Below are 16368 nucleotides of genomic sequence, written 5' to 3' on the forward strand. Positions count from 1 at the left end.
TTCAATTTCAAAATAATTTTTTAAATTAGAAATATTCTTTCTTACTCAAACATAGATGTCTTTCTGTGTGTGTTTATGTCGTTGCAGATTCCTCACATTTTAAGGGTAAACTTAGGTTCGTATGCATTTACATTATGAAAATTTGTGTAAACCTGAAATGGTTTACTGAAAGGGAAACAAAAAGAATTGTATAAAGATTCATGATCTCTCACTGGTCTTATTTTAACAAGAAACTATAAAAGGAAACATTTATTTTCCATGTTAAAAGTAAAGGTCACTGAGTACCTTTAGGTTTTCTTTCCTTTTCTTTTTTTCTCCTCTTCTTGGCACTAAAGTTGGTTTCTGAAAATATTTCATTCTTTTTTCTTTCATTTCTCTCCTTTCAAGCTCAACATCTTTCACTCTAACAGCTTCTTTCTTCTGTACTGTTATTTCCCAGCGAACTAATATCCTTAGGGGTTCTCCTGCCTTTTATTGCAAAGAGTTCATATAATCTGGCCCTATGAACTGGAGGGCAGACAAGAAACTATTTTCAGCACTGTAATGTTCTGGAAAGAATCTGCAAACCAATCCAAACAAGATTCGTTCTTCAGTTATTGCTAAACTTTCTTTTCCGTAGAGCTTCTGGCGCATCTCAGACAGATGGCAGAGAACCAGTGGCCACTTCCACAAAATGACTTGGAAGCATCAAAAATTATGTACCCTTGAAGAAACAGATGCTACAGGCACTTCACTATTTTATTGAAACATAGAGTCAGCCACCTCTTATTTTTAAGAGGTCAGCTTCTCTGATTATGGAGTAGTCAGAGAATCTATAGAATAAAGCATAATTTCTCTAACCCTTGGGGTCTCTTGCGGGTCTTTAAAAATCCAAGAGTATAAAATATATTAAGTGGCTACTTTTGAACAGAGTTGCTTCTGCTTTTCTGGCTAAAATCTATGCAACCGAGTCCAGGACCATCTAAATAACTTCTCCATTTAAAGTATTAAAATTTCTGATGAATGGAAGTCATGGCATGTGCACAGCCTTTTCAAGGTGCAAGAGTTGACTTTATTGCAGACATCCATCCAAAGCACTGTATATTTTTAATGTATTTTGTGCCTTGAAGAAATTCCCATTTAGTTTTCAGCACTAAGATTTTTCCTATACAAGCAGTTCATAGGCTTAAGAATTTAATGAGATTACTGATTGATTAGACATTACAAAATCTTGAAAGTCTAACACTAACATGAGTTTTTTGCCCTCTCTGAAGATAGGCTTGTTTTTTTGCTGGTGTTCTATTCTTTATGTTTAGTATTCCTAAATATTCACAGTGAAGAAAAAAGCACATTTCCCCGTCCTGTTCTGGTTCTGAAGTTTATATTTTCAGTAAGAAGTCTTTACTTTAAAGCAACGTCAAATTGAACTTTCAAAGTTTCCTTTCCTGTTCTAGCAACATTAGTGTAGTTTGTTTGGTGGTGTGTCAGCTTTGTTTTACAAAATATGTACTGTGCTTTTGTAAAGCTGCAAACTTCTAGAACTACTGCACAACCACATGACAAAACTATTTCTTTCTCCTTCTTCCATTTGGAATAGAAAAATGGAAAAGCTCTTCCTTATTTTTAGTTTATTTCATTAATTTCATTCATGATTCATCTAGTTAGTATTCTCATCACTCCCATCATTTTGAGTACTCAGGGATAAAACTGTCTCAATATTATGGAGTTATTTTTACTAATTGATTGGTTTATTGAAGTAGTGTTTGGCTTGCATTTTTTTCCTCCAAAAAACCTTATAAATGTTCTTCAGTTGTATATCTCTGTCACCACTGGTATACTTGTAAATAATCTCTTCCTGATGAAGGTGATCTACTGGGTTGGCTGTGACTATCCTGGCAATAACTGCAATGTCAACCCTCCTCTCCCCTCCCCTGGTGACCAGTACAATTCGTCAGTATATCACGGGCACTCATGGCACTTGCTCATCAGAACCCCCTTCACTGTGCTATCAGCACTGTCTCTCCAGATTGAGGGTCCTTCCTTCACATCCTCTTTCCTGCCCTTCAACAGGGAACAGAGCCTCCAGAGGGCAAACCTGGGGATAGGAAGCATGGGAATTTCAGTGATTTACACTACTCATTCTTTTGGAGAATTTATTTTGGAGAATTTATTTAACAGATATCCTTCATGATTGTACTGTTTGCCTCTTTTTCAGGCCATCGTGCCAGCTGCCATCTCAGATACTTTTGGGTCTCTGGCAGGATTGTTTGGAAAGGAGTAACTTTGGCCATGACTCTGATGAGAGACTGGTGTGATGGTGCAAGTTGCCCTTTTGATTACAAAAGAGAAATGAAATCACTGGCACATGCTATTGCTGGCAGTGGTTGCCAGTGCTTTGATGGATGTCAATACATTGGCCCTTGCTTCTGTTTTGCATAGAAAATTGCATCTTCTACCAGAGCTCATTACGATCTGTGTTTAAGGTAACTGTGTACATATTGCAGAGAGATTCCACTAAATTAATAGCTGTGATTAATATAAGTGCTATAGAATTAAAGTTATGTCAACAAAATTTTTCATGACTCCTTTGGCAGGAGAGACTTTCCCATGCAGACAGCTCTAGATAAACTTCAGGGGTTAGATTTGAATTTTGGTGGCTGTTTGTGAAAGATGTACCATCTGCACAACAACAGAAGAGAATTTCCAAGGTGTTCACTTTTGAGAAGAATGATGGTAATACATTTTCCAATACTTGCTACAAAGAGAAGAAATCTGGCAACTTTTTAGAAGCCTATGGCTCCACTACATATTATGCCAAGTAATCTGGCCTTAATCAGCTAAAGCAGTGGCTAATCTTTTTAAGCACATTACTTACTATGTCTTAAACCATAGTGCCAGAGGATAAATGGACTGCCAAATTGAAAGGACTGTAGAGAGGATCCAGGGAGCTACATCTGAGTTAGTCTGACTTCTATTTGTGACTGACAAGATGATACAAACTATTATAAACAAGGTCATTGACCACACAGATAAACGTTAATTCCTGAGAAAGATGCTTCTATGAAGACAAAAAAGACCAGCTCACTGAGGTTATATTAATATGACAATTTTATTTCTCATATCGTTATAATTCTTCCGAAGAGGTACTGTAGAAAACTAAGATGCCAACAATTGTGAGAAAAAAAACCACAACATTCTTAAGCACTGGTATGGAGAAAATCTGCCCAGCTGAAATGCAACTCCAAACATTTGAGGAAATTGAGTAAGTGCATTGAAGCAGAAAGCACTGACAATTTTGACAACTTGTTCTAAAATGCCACTAAGTAATGCAGAAGAGAGCAGACCAGATTTCTTTTGTGCAGGCATGTCTTCTCTCTTTCTCACAGTTGTCTTTGTCTACTCTTTATGCAAATACCTATACTATATGCCTCATGTGTTTTCTGGCCTTTTGTGCATTTACTAGGTACTTCATTATTCTAGGGAGGTTGTGGAAGTGTTTGTGTATGTTTGTATGCACAGTGAACAACACCATAGACTATTCACTGGAGTGATAAATTGTGTTCACTCTGATGTTGGGTACCTCTCATTGACTTTAGTTTCTTTCCTACTGGATATGTTTAAGATTAACCAGGCATTAGGCATTAATCAAGGAGGTATCTGCAAATAAATTTTTCATCATAATGAGCTGTACAATTGAATTAATAGTATTTGCACTTTCATTATTTGTCATGATGTATTGGTAAGGGACCAAGGTAATGCTTCCATCTTGGCTGTTGGTGTTGCTGTGAACTCAGTAACAAATAAAAGGCTCATGTAACATGTAATGCCATCTTTCAACAACACAAATAATTTACTTTTGATGTTTTAGGCACTTCACTACAGTTTTCTCATACTAGATATATGTATATATTAACTAGTTTATTTGGTACTGATAATGTACTGCATAGCCAAATAGTGAGCTTAACCTGAGGCAGGTGAAAACTGGTTTTTTTGGAGTTTATTATGTAGAACTTGCAAAACATCTTTTAAACCTAGATGTAGTTTTTTTATGCACCTTTAAAGTTTCACTGTTCTCTGATTCTGCAATTTCTACTTGTTGCGATGAGTCAATAAAATCTTTGACAAAATCACAAAGATGGAAGTTTAGTTTTTGAACTCTACTGTTAACTTTCTTGGTATAAAGATTCTCCATATTTTATATTGGCTCTGCCTAACAGACTTGCAACGGAGCCAATATTCTTCATGAGATAAGAACTAAAGTCGTTTTCAAGAAAACATAATTCCTCTTTTTTATGCTTTGCTGTGCAACTTACTGTAAGATACCTGCTTTAGCAGGGCGTTGGACTCTATGATCTCCAGAGGTCCTGTCCAACCCCCGTGATTCTGTGAAATGTTTGCAGGAGCTTGACAACACTGACAATCTTCATCCTCTGTGAAAACTGCATTTATTCTAGCACAGTCGCTGCTGATGTCCTTGTGGATGTGTAAGAGAGCGATATGATTGAAGAGAGCTTGTCCCATGGTACTTTTATGCCAGGATTTCAGTCCCTCTGTGGCACTGAAAAGATCACTCATCTGTTGCAGATGAGGCAGGAATACTCAGCGCCAGGCACAGCTACTTGAGGTGTTCTTTGAAAAATATCTGGATCTTAGATTCTTTCAGCAGCATCTGATTCTGACCTATAGCACAGGATAAAGATTGCTTTACATTTCTAATTCATATTCTGAAGCAACTGGGCTCCCCAGAGAAGTATATGGTCTTCACAGGATATCATTGGATTGTCTTTAAAAGGAAAGTTCTCTCTAGGGGCACATGAAGATTAAATCCATTGAAAAGTGCTGTATGATCAAGCTAGCTCAGCAAACACAGCTAGCTACTTCGGGGCATAAACCAATCTAAACTTTCATATAGAACAATATGAGCCTTTAAAGTTGTGTAAATTATCTGACTAATCTTTAACTAAAAACATAGAATTTGCTTTGCAAATCAGAGATCTCTTCTGTCTGCTATCTTATCCCCCTGACTGACTCAAAATGAGGTTGCCCTGTTTGCACTTTTCCCACAGCTTTTTTCTAGAACTGCTACCCAGTCATTTTTTTTGTAGCACTTGTTAATCGATGACACTTGTACTCGTGACACCTCTCTGCTCATTGCATGTCTTCTCACTCTGTGTTGCTTGAGCACTCTCATGGCCTCTTGTGTTCCCCTGCAACAAGCTGTGCCATATAGCTGGATTCTCAAATCCACCCTGTGTGATCTGCCTGCTGGAGAGTCTGGAGCCATGGAACAACAGGTATGTTTCTGGAAATCTTTGCTTACAGTAGTAAAAGCTACAGTCTACCAGGAGGAATAATAGTCGTAATTATCACTGAGGTGTTTTGACATATGTTTCATAAAACTCCTTGAGAACGTACACGGAATATTTTACTTATTTTAATGAAATTCTGTCTAACTTAGACTATTACTCATGCTCCCATCTTTGATTTCTGTGAAATGCCATCTCAGAATATGCTCTTGAAGATGAGCCTGAAAAGCTGCTTTGGATTTGCAAATGTGAGCTTCTCCTAGCATGTCTGGGTTTTGATGTACCTGACATGACAGAAAACCCTGAATATGGAGGATTGTCAGGAGAGAGGAACTCTCCCACTGATATAGCTGTATTTTCTTGTAGTAGAAAACCTAAAAGAGGGAGTTTACCTGGTACTTGTTGCAACTAAGGGGCAGAATATGGGTGGGAGAAAGAACATGGAAAAATCTTTTTGAATCCTTTGAATCCCCTTGCCTTCAGGATCGAGTGGTTCCTGTATCCCTGTGTTACAGTTTGTTGTGTTCTTTGAATCACAGTGTGTGAGTGAGCGTAAAATGACAAATATCTCTACGGCTCAATTGCCACAGTGGTCTGTAGACTTTTATTGACAAAAGGACTCCTGCCGTAACAAGTGCATAGCATGCTAAAGTCACACACACACTGTGGTCTCTCTGCCCAGTACTGCAGGTGGTGGAGGGATGGGTGTACTCGAGAAACCCTCAGCATTGACGGTGCATGATACTTTCTTGCCAAGGGAGTGATGCAAAGAGATAAGGCTGGGGCAGCTGGCCCCTTAGAAAAGATATCACCTTGTTGAATAAGATTCAAATCAATGTGAAGTACAAATTCCGGCTCTGATTTGGGTATTTATAAACCTGACATCTGCGTTTCTGTAGAAGGAGCAGTTAACGGGTTGACGGGTAGCCAAACTGCTGCAGGAAATGCAGAGGAAGAACATTTGGAGGTCAGATAATATTTAATCAGGAAAGTTTTCAGCACATCTTTGATGTTCCTATTAATTTTACTTTTTCCCCAGTTCATAAATAATACTCCATATGGAGAAACTTAGACACATTTAGCTATGTGTTATTAAGCAGGAAATAATCCTCTGGTCACACTTTTTTAGGAAACCACATTCGGCTTTATCTCCTCTTCCCAAGGAGACTAGAATACATACATAGTAAAATCTCCTTCCAGTTATCTCAGCCACAACCACAGATTTTTCTCATTTTGCTTTCTTGTCAGATCACCTGAGAATAAACCCAAGCACCAATAAAATTTTGTGTTTACCCTGGATGTCTTGAAATACCATGGCTCTCAGGAATTACTTTGTTGTTTTATTTAAAGGGTATGTACTACGATTGATTCCAGTGCATCATGACATTTACAAAAGTGCTTTTTGAAAGAAGGCTACTAAGATAGGTGAGAAAATAATGCATCTGTAATTTAAGGTAATTCTTGCCATTTTATGGTAAATTTTATGTGTGTCAAAGAAGTAAGCCTTCCGGAAGGCACAAGGAGAGGAGAGCTGGTAACAGAGAACTCATGGTGGGTGTGCAATCAGACTCAGGACTTCCCCATGGGACAGGATGGCACACACATGGTCCCAAGTCACCGTACCCATGGACATCCTACACGTCCTCAAGGCTGGAATAGTGTAGCACTATCTGTGAAAGGACACTGTCATGTCCTTTCTGTAGGATGTAACCTACTGCTGCCCTTTTGCCCTTTCAGTGTGTCTTCTATTTGCACTTCTGCCAAGTAGAAATAAAAAACTTCCCAGCCATAAGAGGATATGACAAACCCATACATGGCTATTATGGATCAGATCAGTCAACTTATCAGGGACCACCAGCCCTACCTGGCCCTGCCCAGGTTTGTTTTAAACACACAGGCAGTTACTGTATGGTACAGCATGCATTTTGTTAAAGAAATTAATGATAAAATTCATTGCTGATATCCACTTCTTTTACAGATGAATAGGAATTACCTTCTGAAAGACATACAAGTATTTCTGTGCATTTTGGAATTTGGGGTAATTTTAAAAATAAATCTGAATAAGAATTTTGTGCTTTCAAATGCTGTTTTAAACTTTGGTATTTTCCTCTCTTCAATTGGTAGTAGAGGAAGAGAGCTGAGGCTTTTTTAGCTATCTGTCATATTGCCACTTAGTAGTCTGTCATAATGCCACTTAGTAGTCTGTAGTTAAGGCTAAAGTAAGCTGCTTTTTAAAATTGGAATGGTCTGAATGACCAGCCAATATGGAGTTTTATTTCTGCATTTCTGAATTTGAGATTTAATTATTGTCAATTGAAGATAAATTTAAAATAGATTCTTAAAGTCTTGCACCATCCATTGTCATACTACTTTGTTCAATTACAAGTTCAGTTGTAAGTTCAAAATAGTAAGCCCTTTAAAAGAAGTTCCTTGTAAGAAGTTCCTTAAGAGAAGCCTTGTAAAAAACTTTGCATGCTATATTGTGAAATCTTGAGAAATTAATAATTTTCAGAAATTATTTTTCAAGTGTGAGCTTCTACTTTATTGGGAGTTGAATGGTGATACTTGCCCTCTGGCTGAGGGCTCGTAAAAAATATTTGTCGTTTTCTTTGAAGCGATGAAGATGGGATCGGAACTTTAGATGGGCCTTAAATGTAAGACAGAAGACTTGTGCTCTGGTCACTGCTAGCAGAGTACATTTTGAAGAGGAAAATCAGTGTCTTACATTTAATATCAAAATACAGGTATTACAAAAGTTATGAGAAAGCTGTACTATGTATGGTCTGCTTTCCCATGGCACTTTGGACACATCAACACCAACCAGCCAAGTTATTGTTTTAGTCTACCTTTGAAAAGCTGTCTTCCCTCCATCCTTTTACCTTCCAACAGGTTACAGTACAGCTGTCCAATTTTTTTTTTATCAGATATTATAGAAGCATATCCAGAACATTACACTGTTGTTTCTTGGAGAAATAAGCAGTGGGGCAAGTGGTGAGATTTTAGTAACTTCCTAGGCAACAGCATGAGCTCAGCCTTTTTAGACATCAGCAGATCCATAAAGGAATTCACACTCCAAGCAGAAGATGATTGGTTCCCACATTTCATTTATTCTAGAGACCTGGACTGCTTTTTTTCAGTGTAGGCTACGTCTACATTAATAAACGGGTTTCAGCAGGAGTGAATTAGAATGAAACAGTCAGTGCTGAGATCCACATTGCATGCACTTTGGGATTTCACCTGATCCAGCTCTCACCTGATACAGCAGGTGCTCCCCCAACGAGTGTGTTTGAGCCTAGGAAACCCCCCAGGCTGTACCTACCCAAGCACCTCTTGATCTGAACCAAGGTAGGCTGGGTCAGCCAGGAGACCTCCTCAGAAGTCCTCCAACATGGACACTGCCCAATACACCCTGTGTGCTGCTATGGACTCACGTCCTTGTTCTTGCCTCACTCCAGGATGATGTAAAAGGTATCAGAATGGGATCATCAATTGCACGGTGCTCAGAGTATTTCAGTGACTGTCACTATTGGTGTTGCATTTCTTAGGGTGGAGAAATGGGAAAAAGACTTGGTCAGGGTCACCTAGAAAGAGGCTGATAGGGACAGCTGCAAGCAGAACTCTGTCCAAAGAACTGCTTACAGCGGAATTACTAATATAGGCAAGCCTAATTTGCAATTCTATTGTTTGAATGACACATCTGTACAATGTTAGATAAATGATTTGTGGAGGCAGAGCCTCCAGGGTATACAGGGTGCTCTCACAATGCGTAGAATACTTTACATGTACAGATACAAACAAACAGCTTAAGAGAGTAGTTTGGGAAAATTGAACTGTAAGTAATGTTTTTGTCTGACCTCATCCTCTGAGGCACATTTTACATTTATTTATTTTTAAGTGGTAGACGGTTTGTCTATATTCGCTTTTAGTTTTCCCAAATGATAATTCTCTGCTTCCACCTGACTCTCAGAGTCATTAGTGGGTGACAGCTATCTGAGGCATCCATATAAGTCTTCTGGCCTGTCTGTTTGAGCTGCCATGTTTCAGATGTGTTATCAAGACATTGCTATTGTGCAGATACAGATTAGTTCTTGAGACTGATTTTTCTGCTTCACCAGTTCTTTTGTAGCTGCCAGAACTAATTGCTTACATTACATTACCAGTCTGTGCCTCTATCACTCCTTGGATGATGCCATCCTTCGGAATACAGCTGCACACTTAAGTGCACTTTTTCACTACTTCTTGCTATTCCTATATACACAATTTACAGAATTTAGCCTGTTTTTTTCTTTGACCTCTACTACGTGCTAGAGATTGTGTAATGGTTGCATTGCTTCATTTGTCTTTTCTACCTCTGAGTTTTTCCAAATTTTCTATCACTTCCTGGTAGTTAAACAGGTCTGCCTATAAATTCTGTAAACAGAGTATTTCCTTTCTGAGACAAGGTAAAGCTGCTCAGTACCAATACTGTAGTTTGTATTGCAGTTATATGTCAGAAACCTACACTTTAAGAAAAGTAAAATTAAAAAAAAAAAAAGAAAAAAAAAGAAAAAGAAAAAAAAGGAATTATGTCAAAGCTTATTCTGCCTACAGAATAAAGAAATTTTTTTCCATTATGGTCCAATTGTATTGCATCTTAATTCAAAGACATGATGGCCCAGCATTCACCAATAGTGATGTGCCTTGCACAACAACGGCTGTCAATACAAACTGCTGGGTGATGCCTGCACACCCTCAGCCACTCATGATAATGTTAGCTGAATGTTTCCTTACATAATGCCAGAGAAATATTTTGTACAATACTCTCTGTAAGACCTACACAGAAGGAAAATTGCTGGGAAGAATTAAATGAATGATTACGTAGTTTGCATTTGAGGAAGAGAAAACCACTCTATTCTTTCAATACTTTTAGATCCGCAGAGTTGTTTGAAATTATGAAGCACTCCATTTTGATGTGAGTTGTTCTTTTTTCTTTTTTAATGTCACCATTACATCAGACTGTTGTTCTAATGTTGAAAATTACTTATTAATAATAACTGTAATATTGATAGCACTTGCACTCTTTGATACAGAGTGAAAAAAACCATCTATTTAAATGACATGAGAGTAAGACTATGCTAGTTTTTGTGACTGGAGATTTGCTGCAAGTTTTAAATCTTGACATATCCAGAGTACCTCATGCAAAGATTCTCTTAACATTTGTAGCAACTGTATTAACTGTATTCATTTTTGGGATAACATTTTTGGTGCTGAAGAGTATTTTTTTTTTTCCCCCATAAATAGCATTATAGGAAAGCTCTGCATTGTGAAGTGTTACTTATTTGTAATCCCAGGTTTTATAATTGCAGGTCTTATGGACAACTCTTACTACTTATGCTAAGAAAGGGCTATCACAGTTCTACATAATACCTGATGCTTGCTAAATTACCTAACTGTGGCACTCAGAGGACTTTGTTCTAGCACTGACATTTTCAGGAGCTGTGGTGCAGACTCTTCAGTGGCTGAGACACAGCTGGAGGCATTTCACTGGTTTGCTTGCTATCTGCGTTACTAGACTATCATGCACATATTTGCTATGGCAAGCTGAGTTTGTTCTTGGATAAAGACAGAGGTTGAGGCAGGTGAACATTTTGGTAAACCATGTGTTTTTGTTCTTACGATATTTAGTTTCAAAAGCTTTTTACTTTCTTCATCACTCCTTCAGCTTCTGCTCAACTGTCCCTCCCCTTTCCTTGGTTTATTGATTGCTAATGTGTGGAATCTGGTGCTTTTCCCAGTTAATGTTTCACTATTTCAACCTGAACAATTCTCTACCTTTCATCTAGCTGTGAGATGGAGCAGGGCCCATGCTGGTCAAGTGCTATGCCAAACCTTTTGCCAGCTGGCTCTAAATCTAAGCTCCTATGATGATTCCCAAACCTGCACCTAAGGAACTTCAACTTTCCAGTGTGGGATACTATAAACAAAGTCTCACCTAGACAGTGGGATTCCCAGCATTATCTCCACCACAGAGAACACAGAACAAAAATAGAGAAGGTGGGAGGCTGAGCAGAAGGAAGTCTGCTGATGTCGTGAAATAGCATGAGCTAGAAAGAGAACACAGCATCGCAGCTAAGATATACTGTAATTTCCTACAGACTGTATCTGCTCTAAAATCACTGCAGCTATTTCCCCGTGGGAGGTGGGGAGTGAAAATTATTCCAGTAGTTCCAGAATTAGATTTCTCAAAGGGAGAAAGGAGTGGGGAGAAACACAAACTGCTGTGGTTATATTGGATGCTGATTTAATTTACATTTGTGGTGATTGGATTGCAGTAATTTCCCTAGGGAGCAGCTCCTGAGATAATAATTTCAATAGAGAAGCTCAGCAATGGTGAGCTGAGAACTTCCTGAAACAGGATGGTCTGCAGGAGAAAATCTCTTTTTAAAGGCATGTGGGTTCAGCCAAATTGAATGGAACTTCAAAGAAAAAGAGAGAATAAAGGAGTTGTCTTGCAGGCAAAGCCAGTTCATTTGTGGGAAAAGTCTATGATTGTGAAATTGTTTGCTATAAAATTATCTTCCAGGGAATTACATACTGTGCTCTTTAAAAAGATCTTTGGGAAAATTTGGAGGAGAGACTAATAAAGAGCCTCGTATGTTTTCTTTTGAGTGATCCATGTCAAGAATTAAAAAATCTTTGCAGCCATTAAGTGCCTAAAGCACAAGTGTGGACAGGGCTTGTCCAGGGATCATACCACATGCCCACAAAGAATGGATCACATCTTGATTCTAGTTTTGATTTCTGTCACATTTTTTTGTGCCAACGTTGTCACCTGTCACCCTACAGAGAGGGGTTTCAATACTTCTCTACAGCCAGAGGGCTTCAGTTTAGTACAGCATGATCTATCTCAGCAGTTATTAGGCACTTCTCTGAATAATAAAGAGGGAAAGGCTGGAAGTAATTAGGGTTCTAATTAATGCTAGCGCAAACAAGGAATGAAGCCAAACAAAACAAGGAAATATTGTATTGTCTGTCTTGGAGCAGGATACATTAGAGAGCGTGCTTGAGACAGATTTTCAGGTATATTTGGGCTGCCTTTTCCAGCTGGACAACAGAGCAGAGCTGCAAAATGTGCCTGCTCTGAAGTCCTGGAGTAATAGTGATTCTGGCTCTGTTACAAAATCACTTTTGGTGTCTCAATTAATTAGTCTGCAAGGCTGTCATGCTGACTTAGCCACGATCCATTTGTTAAACTCACTTTTATGCTAAAAATAATCCCTTCTTGTTAGCCTTAGCTTCTATAGGGTAAGTCTTACTTGATTTGCAGCTCTATGTGAATAGACAGAGACGAGTCAATGTGACAATATAGGATGTGAAGCCAGGCAGTCAATCAGATACACATGTAGAAGACAAGGCCGAGAAAACCCTGTGCAGCAGGAGAGACAGTCCTCAGAGAGACCTTCCTTCATCTCACAAAGGAAGATATGTTTCCATCGTGATTAGTAAGCTCTCTCTCATTTCTTCTTTCCCAAAGTCAGTGGCAGAGATGCTGTGGTGGGTCTGTCCCCATGCAGCACATCCCTCACCCCATTGAGCCAAGTGCCCACTTTGACACTGAGTGAACCAGTGAGCAGCACGCTGTGTACAGATAGGTAAAGCGTCAGTCATGTGCTTTGCACACCAATTCTACATCTCACAGAGTGTTTTGTGCTTTCCCTAAAACTATTCTCTGCATTTGATCAGTTCATTCCTTTTCTTAATGTTTCTACAAATATGACAGTTCAATGAAGAAAAAACTTGGGTTTTCCTTTATCATTTGCAGACCCAAATGAAACAAATGGAACAGCCCCCTGAACCCAGTCATCCCTCCCTGAAACTATGATCCTGCATTGTTTTCTTCTTTGAATCTCTTATTTTTCCTCTTCCTTAGTCTCTATCTGGAAAATTTGATCTTCAGTTTGCTTACTGGTCTTCAGCTGCTGGTGGCATACAACAAAGATGTTCTGCCAAGGTACTTGATGTTCTCTTGCCTTTTCCTCATATTACAATGCTAAAGTCTCACAATACTTTAAACATTTATACACCTAGCAAGAGCACAGAAAAGCAATTTTTCCTCTTAAAATACAGACTGTGTGTAGTTTCATGAACTTCTTATTTAATTAGGAGATTTAAAAATACTAACTTATGACGGATCAAAACTGTAAGGTACGTCAATAAACAGGTTTATCTCAGTGAAGGTTGTTTTAAAATTTGTGACGCCCTCTTAAAACTCAAAATGAAAAAAAAAAAGAAATCCCTTCTGTTTGTATTCAACCAGTTGTTTTTCTTTTCAAAACAATTCATCAAAATCAATGTGAACCAATGAAATATCCCTGTTCTGTTGAACCCATGCTTTTTCATTTCATATTCAAAAGTAAAGCAAAATCTTCACGTACAAAATTTCCTACACACAAGAACTTACACACTGGCAGAATCAGAGTATAGAATGGTGAGTGCCCAGGCAGGATCGTAAGATTAGCCATTGGCCATAGCTGGACTTTCTTCAGATCTTTACTTCTTGTAAGTCCTACAAACCAAAACAGTAGCCCTCACCCCAGTCATCTTCAAGGAAAAATAGGTAGATAAATGACGCTGATTCTCCTTTATGAAAACAAGGAAGGATTCGTTTAGAAATACTTGAAAAATTGCAAGAGGGCCAGTCAACTACTGAAGATAATTTCAAGGCCTTAAGGGTTTTAAAAATATATTTGAACCCTCTGGTAACTCAGTTAACACAAGTATATGCACCATCTTTCCTTGTTTCTGGAAGCACCTGGAAGTAACATCATGAGAAACCAGCAGCCTTTCTCAAACACAGCAGGATTGTACCAAGCAAGGATCCAGCCACCATAGTACTTCTGCTTTGCAGTTGAGAATCTAGGTCATGCTGATTTTTTAGCTGTACTGATTTTGAGCATAGACTATGTTTCTATGCCATGAGAGGAGGACTGGGTATTACAGTTATTCTCTGGCAATTTGACTCAGGATCTGGCCAAAACACAGCATACTGATTGCAACTGTGTGGAGATCACAACTACGTGGAGTTCATAAGAAAAATGATTCCCAGTGAAATTCTGAGTGGAGTCAAATTCTTTGCTGAATGCTGGCATTGTACACCGTGTTACTGTTACAAAGGCAAAGTCAGGCTTAACTAGGCAATTGGGTAGCTGTCCTGAAGGAACCCCCTGAAAGTGCAAAGCTGATATAACTGCATCAGCTTGCCTGGCACGGGGAAATCTCCAGCATAACTGAGATGGCTAAGAACACTCATAAGACCAGATTTCTCCTCCTGACCAGCTTTCTGGAAGGTTGGACAGATACAAAGAAGGCCATGAAGAGATGCAGCAGCTGCAGGACTTACAAGTCCAGAGACCTCTCAATTTTGCTTGCTTATGGAGTGATGGCATCACTGGACAAAGGAAGGGCAACTGATGTCATCTATCTGGACTTGTGCAAGGCCTTTGCCATGGTCGCCCACCACATTCTTATCCTTGAATTAGAGAGACATGGATCTGAAAGCTGAACTATTTGGTGGTAAGGAATTGGTTGGATGAATGTAGCCAGAGGGTTGTGGTCAACATCTCTATGTCCAGGTGGAGCCTGGTCATGAGTAGTGTCATGCAGGGGTCCACCTTGGGACTGGTGTTCTTCAATATCTTTATTGGCAGCCCAGATAGTGAGATTAAGTGCAACCTTAGCAAGTATGCTGATGACACTAAACTGAGTGCTGCAGTTGGTAAAACAGAAGAAAGGGATACCATCCAGAGGGATGTAGACAAGCTTGAAAAGTGAACCCATGTGAACTTAATGAGGTTTAAGAAAGTCAATTGTAATGTATTGCACTTGTATCAGGGCAATCCCAGATATGTGTACAGGCTGAGTGTAGAATTCATTGAGTGGATCCAGAGGAGGGCCACAAAGATGATCAGAGGGCTGGCACACTTCTTGTATGAAGAAAGGTTAAGGGAGTTTAGCTTGTTTAGCTTGGAGATGATAATGGGGAGACCTCATTGTGCCCTTCCAATACTTGAAGGAAGCTTATAAACAGGAGGGAGAACAATTTTTATAAAGTCTGATAATGATATGAAATGTTTTTATACTAAAAGAGAGGGGATTTAGATTAGATGTTAGGTGGAAATTTTTCACTCAGAGAGCAGCAAGGCAGTGGCACAAGCTGCCCAGAGACACTGTGGATGCCCCATCTCTGGAGGCATCCAAAACTAGGTACGATGGGGCCTTGAGTAGTCTGATTCAGTGTGTGGCAATCCTGCCTATGGCAGGGGGTTTGAATTAGACAGTCTTTGTCTGAGGTCCTTTCCAACGTAAGCCATTCTATGATTGTAATTTCTGTGATGGCCAGGAAAACTGTTGACATTGCATGTGAGAAAAGACAGGGAAAAAAGGGAAGGAAGGAATCAAGAATAAAAGTGATACAACGCACTGGTCTTTATCTGTTTGATTTTAGTGTAGCCTTCACAAGATTCTTTCCACCTGGCTCATGCAGGTATGATGGCTTTGAAAGAATGCTGTCAATTACACCTTGGTGCTCTAAAGAATTTATGTTAGGAGAACCACAAAAATGCCTTTAGTAATCTCTCATTTTAAGCACACATTAAATATTTATTGGCTTTGGCATATGTAGCACAGATATTATATATGTAATTTAAAGGAGTTTCTTCATCAAAGCTTTAATCTCAAGTCTCTTATGTGCCTAGGTGATATGATCTATCTAGGCTGTTGAATAGCAGTGCTTAGCAATCTCAAAAACATGGTTATGAAGAAGAAAAAATGACATACGATCAATCTCTTTGCCATCCTGCTGTCTTTTATGCTCTCACTGTCACTAAAAAATCTTAAGATGGAGGTGTGACCCTTACTAATACATTCCCATACGTGTCTAACACTTCTGCTTAACAGCCCCAGACTTCCTCATGCACAGCCATCCCTGGAAGTGTGGATTTATTCTCTTATGAAATCTTAGAAAAAGGTGTAAACTGAAGTGTAAATAACATTCATCTCACCAAATCGACTGGAATATGACTGCTGCTTTTAAGGTGGATCAGAG

General features: G+C 38.9%; 1 long non-coding RNA gene across 1 annotated transcript; it reads left to right on the top strand.

The window, feature by feature from the left end:
- The first annotated feature begins 5125 nt into the window (after positions 1 to 5125).
- On the top strand, positions 5126 to 7793 carry LOC121113376. The gene is made up of 3 exons (XR_005861256.2): positions 5126 to 5273; positions 6534 to 6636; positions 7264 to 7793. It is a non-coding gene; the product is annotated as an uncharacterized LOC121113376 (long non-coding RNA).
- The last annotated feature ends 8575 nt before the right edge of the window (positions 7794 to 16368 follow it).

Source organism: Gallus gallus, chromosome 1 (genome assembly GCF_016699485.2).
Source record: "Gallus gallus isolate bGalGal1 chromosome 1, bGalGal1.mat.broiler.GRCg7b, whole genome shotgun sequence".
NCBI classification, from domain to species: Eukaryota; Metazoa; Chordata; class Aves; order Galliformes; family Phasianidae; genus Gallus; species Gallus gallus.